The following is a 6,000-nucleotide window of genomic DNA, read 5'->3' as shown; positions in this document are numbered from 1 at the left end:
GGGGCCAAGCTTAGCAAATCCTGTCTGCCACCTAGTGCCCTCTGGCTCTGAGCACCCTGAACCAGCTGGGAGTCTAGAGAAAGCTCATTTTTCTTCCCCTCCTCCACTTTACCCACAAAGCCATTACCTCCGCCACATCCTAGTTCAGAGAAAAATAAGGCTCAGATGTTTTATCTGCTCACTAATTTTGTTTTTTCTTCTGAGGTAGGTTTTGTTTGGCTTTTAGGGATGTCAGTTTTCTGTTGAGTCAAAGCCAAGGGAGTGTCTATTTGGATATCCAATGAAAGAATGCCAAGGTCATGGGCAAAAGAAAACTTGGAATGAACCTGGCTTCTCATCTAATTTCATAAACCAGAAACTCCAGGCCTTCAGTCTAAAAAGAATTAAATAGACAGGCAACAGCGTGAGTGTTTAACACAGAGCTTTGGGGTAAAACAATTTCCCCACCCCCAGGTGTACGGAGTCTCTGTAGCTGATGCAGAGAACCATGCTCCCTGGCTTGGCTTATAGAGTTGCTTAATGCACATTTATCTGAGGGGTAGGTGGTCTGCAGGATGGGCTTGCAATGGTTTTGTAAGAAGCCACACTGGCAACATTTGATGGCCAAAGTGGCACATCAGGCCAACAATTTAGCCTTTGCTTCATATCTACTGAGAGAACGTCAGACCCACTGATTAACTTTCTAAAGGTTTATTTACTTACTTATTTATTTACTTTTTAAAAAATTTTTTTTAGGGAAGGGAAAACAGAATTCAGAGAGCTGAGATGTAAGCTCTTGCTAGTAATAGGATAAGTTTTCTCTAAGCCATGCCTTCCTCATTGGTCAAATTATGGTTATAGTCATAGGTACCCAATAGGGTTATTTTAAGAATTACATGACGCAATCCACGTAGAGTGCCTGCCTCGTCCAAATGATCGCTATTTGGCTGTTTGGTTTTTGTGGTAGGGTGAGTAATGGCCCCCCAGATGTGTCCAAATCCTAATCCCCAGGATCTGTGAATGTGTTACCTTATAAGGTAATAGGGATGTGGCCAATGTGGTTAAGTTAAAGATCCCAAGATGAAGATATCCTAAAATATCTGGGTGGACCCAATGAATCACGGGGTTCCTTGTAAGACGGATGCAGGGTGGTCCAGAAAGGGCCATGAAGGATGGGAGTGAAGACTGGAGTTTTGTCCTTTGAAGACAGAGAAGGGATTATAAGCCAGTGAATGAGGAGGACAGCCTCTGGAAGCCGAAAAAGGCAAGGAAATGAATCCTCTCTGGAGACTCCAGAAGGAACACAGTCCTGCTAAAAATATCTTGATTTTATCCCAGGAGAAACATTTTGAACTTCTAACCTTCAGACCTGCAAGATGATGCACTTGTGTTATTTTAAGCTACAAAGTTTGTGTTTCAGCAGCAATAGGAAACAAATATAGTTATAAATACCCAAACCCTCTCAATGTGGCTGGCCCCATGACATTGGTTCAGGATCTTTTTATAAAAGGGATTTCCTCCTTGTCACCAGCCCAAGGATCCAGTCAGGTCGAACATATTAGTGAGCAATATATTGACTGGAAAAGCTGACCATTAACTATGGCAAAACAGTCAAATTCAAATCATATTTTAGAAAAGCATAGACACCATTTGGAATAAAATAAGCCTGCACTCCAAACAGAACAAAACAATAAAGGACAGTGGGGAGAAACCTCAGCTCATGTGAACACTGACTCGGGTACAAGAAAATAAATGTTTGATACTTTGCCTGATTTGGAACATGGAAGGAGAATGGCTGAAGCAATCTACTGCCAAGGCAAGAGAGCATGGAAACCATCATAGACGTTGGGATCAACACTATGCTGCATCCCACACGTAAGGGCATGAGAACGCAAAGAGGGAGAGAAGACTACTGATCCGGGCAAGGGAGAAATCAGCTCTGGGGGCCTGCCAGGGCCGATGCAGAAGACCTTGCAACATGGAGGATAGAGATGAGAGTGGAGTTGAAAGGGGGAAGGAAGACAGAAGAAATGTGGGGCTTGGACAAATATGCCAACTCAAGCATGTGAGTTTGAGAAATCTGAGGGTCTCAGAACCATGGCTTCTCTCACTGACCTCTTGCTGTCTCATGTAAATTCTATTGGCAAATCCATCAGAATGAGCAGCTTTGGGGCAGCCCAGGTGGCTCAATGGTTTAGTGTCGCCTTCGGCCCAGGGTGTGATCCTGGAGACCCAGGATTGAGTCCCACATCCGGCTCCCTGCATGAAGCCTGCTTCTCCCTCTGGCCTGTGTTTCTGCCTCTCTCTCTCTCTCTCATGAATAAATAAATAAAAATCTTAAAAAAAAAAAAAAAAAAGAGTGAGCAGCTTTGGATAGCTTCTCTCCCTCTGCCTATTGGCATCTCCAGGAGGATGGCTTTTACACTGGGGGATCCATTCCTTTGGCAAGGTGAGCTGGTGGGTGGAATCAGGACTGCAGCAACCATGACAGTTCAGAGATATAGCAGAGACATCTTGCTGTTCTGTAGAAATAGCTCTAGCCAGGGAACATAGGAGGTGGAGGTTGTCGCAAATTAAATCTGGGATTCAGTCTCTCAAAGTTCCCAGAGTGAGGTGCAGGTTATAATCCCTCCAAAGTGTCTAATTCTCTTGACCACCGATGTTCACTTGCCTGCATATGATGCTGGCAGCCTCTTGCAGTTCACTGCCTTAACCCAGCTAAAGATTTCATGTGCTGCATGGACCAGTGGCCACAGCTGCCATCATGGCAACTGCAGCTGGGCTTCTGACTTTGCAAAGTTTTTTGCCCTTGGGTGGCAGCTAGGGCAACCATAGGAAACTATACAACATAACAAGGGTGGTGGGCTACCACTCTGGAGAAGTCTAACCAATCATCTCCAGAAAGACCAGGGGACTCTGGCTCCCACTATGTTCTAGGCTCCTTGTGTCTTGAGACCTAAAGCCCACCCACCCAGCCCCCAAGCCTGCTCACCTCAGCTGTGGCCCCAGCTGAAGCCCCTTTGGGCTTCTCCTTCTCACTCTACCCATACTCTTCCACAGTGGGCCCCGCAGACCCTCCTTAAAATCTACCATTCACATAAACAGAGTTCTTCCCATAGGACAGTTGAGCAAGATGGAAAAATCCTCATTTGCCTTTCTTGGGGTTGCTGAAGCACTGAAGAAGGTACCACAGCCTAGAGAAGGAGAAGATGGGTATTGAGGAAAGACAACAGATAAAGAAGGAAAGAGAAAGTCCAGAAAACTCAGAGTTGATCAAGCTGAGCTTCATTTGGAAAGGCCAGAGCTTGGGATGCCTGGGTGGCTCAGTGGTTGAGCATCTGTTTTCGGCTCAGGGCATGATCCTGGGGTCCTGGGATTGAGTCCTGCATCTGGCTTCCTGCACTGAGCTTGCCTCTCCCTCTGCTTATGTCTCTGCCCATCTCTCTCTGTCTATCATGAATAAATAAATAAATAAAATCTTTAAAAAGAAGAAAGAAGAAAGAAAAGAAAGAAGGAAGAAGAAAGAAAGAAGAAAGAAAAGAAAGAAAGAAAGAAAGAAAGAAAGAAAGAAAGAAAGAAAGAAAGAAAGAAAAAGAAAGAAGAAAAGAAAAGGCCAGAACTTGGGAACTTGGCATTTGTAGTGCAAAGCATTTTGTGGAATGTTTCTTACCTTGTCCTTGTCCCACTTCTCCTGAGCCACTAATGCCCAATAGTTACCGAAGAAATCAAACCATGTATTGTGAAATGTACATAAAATTAATCTTAGGATCAAAATTAAATCTCCTGCTGTAGTCTGGACAGAAAATAACAAAACAGAAGACCCACAAAACAGCTTGGGAAGTTGTCCCAAGCTTGAGGAAGACACCAGCAAATTTTCAGGCTGAGGCAGCCCCAAAGGTGAGACCTGAGTATACCCAAAGGTGAGTGTACAGCTCTCTTTGCACATGTCCCCTGGACAAGGGAAGAAGGGTGTGGTGTGTGATGCGTTGGCGACAAGCCAAGCCACTCCGAGACATTCCAGGGTGGAAAATTAAAAAGAATGTTAAATGTTGGAACTCTGGTCAATTTTTCACCCAAGCTGTGAAGGGACAAGGGAGGTAAATGTCCCTCCATAGAGAGGTGTGCATGTTCCCAGGGGCTCACAAGAATACAACATTGATATGCTCATCCACACTGCTAATGATTCCCTAGCACATGAGTCACCTCATACAGATTGGCTCCAATCACATCTGTCTCTGGAGAGAGGCCAAAATTGCCCGCTGCCAGCCTCAGAGTGGCACAATGACATTTTTAGGGAGAGGTTTGTTGCTGTTTGTCTTGCATCAGGGTTTCTATAGAGGTGGGAACTGGGAGAGGAAAGATGTGTGCTGATCAAAGGAAACCCAAGAAGTCTCTTTGGTTAATAGAAAGTCTCTCACCTGAATTCTGGCCTGAAGGAATTAGAATCAGCCTCAGTGAGAGAGCAGAGCCTGGGGGTCCTGCACTCTCAGTGAGTGAATGGAGCCTAGGGGTCCTGCACTCTCAGTGAGTGAAAGGAGCTTGGGGGTCCTGCTCTCTCAGTGAGTGAATGGAGCTTGGGGGTCCTGCACTCTCAGTAAGCGAGCAGATCTTGGGGGTCCTGCATGCTCAGTGAGTGAATGGAGCTTGGGGATCCTGCACTCTCGGTGAGTGAGCAGAGCTTGGGGGTCCTGCACACTCAGTTTGTATCTTTGAAGTCTCTGCTGTTGCCAAGGTGGATGAGCCCATTTTTGCTGCTAAGTGTTTCTCTTCCTGCTGATCTTCTAACCCCCAGGGAACATGACTGCTTAGAGAAGGCACAGGCTGAGTGAGAGAACAGCAGTGCCTGTGCTCAATGAGGAGAATGGCATGCACAATCCCCATGCACACATTTGCAGAACAAATCAGTTTCTCTGACAGATACATGACCCAGTAGACTCCCACCCCAGCACCCATGAGTGCTGCCAAGCAGGGATTGACTATTTCAGGCCAAGGTCTGTTTCTTACTATTCTCTCCTTCCAGAAGACAGTGGAAGAACTGTGTTGGCAAAAATGTTTGGGGAAGGCAGATTACAGAAATATTTAAATTACTTTTGTGTGGTTAATATACTGCTGTGACCACTAAAGAAGTCACACCTGCCCTCCATGGATGTTCCTTTATTAGACCAGCGCACAGGGAGATGGTGGGCAGAGGGAGGTGTGCCGTGGGCAGGCCGTGTTGGGTTTCACAACATGGATACCAAACCAGATAAGATGGCACAACGACCCACAAAGGGACTCCATATCACTCTCCCGTATGAAAAGTGATATTAACAACCTCAGTGAAGCAACTGGCATCTGAGTAGCACATTTAAAGAATAGCAAACCATGGCTAAGTGGGGTCATTCCAGGAATGCAAGGATGGCTCAATTTAGGCAATAAAATAACATGACTCACCATGTTTTGTTATCAAAGAAGACAAATTTCAAGTCTCCAACTCTAAATTCAAATAAGAGAAATTTCAAAAGACATTTGAGAAATCTCAATATAATTTAAGAGTTATAAAATGTTAGCAGCAGAATGATGGATGCAACCTGAATAGAACTGAAAATATAAATACCACTTACACCAGACCAGAAGGCAGCATGGCACTGAATTGTGCAACCCTGAAATGCTTCTCAGAATGCTACCAAAGTGAGGAATAATACAGAATGCTTATCACCATACTGCTGTTGTCTAACCCTGCTGGAGTATACTCAAAGAAAACAAGAAAAAGAAAGAAATGACACTGAAAAATAATGAGGGGAAGGCAAAATTCATATTATTCCCAAAAGTGATACGGTATACATGAAACACTCTGGAATAGCAACTGAGATACCTATTAAAAACAATATGAAAATTGTTGTAACAGGCCAAAAACCTAATATATATTAGTCAAGTGTATATTATAAGATATAATGACAAAACATCTCATTTGTAATAACGGAAAGAAAATATCTAGGGCACCTGGGTGGCTCAGTGGTTGAGTATCTGCTTTCAGCTCAG

This window comes from Canis aureus, chromosome 24 (genome assembly GCF_053574225.1).
Source record: "Canis aureus isolate CA01 chromosome 24, VMU_Caureus_v.1.0, whole genome shotgun sequence".
Classification (NCBI taxonomy): domain Eukaryota; kingdom Metazoa; phylum Chordata; class Mammalia; order Carnivora; family Canidae; genus Canis; species Canis aureus.
This window is presented reverse-complemented; position numbering follows the sequence as displayed.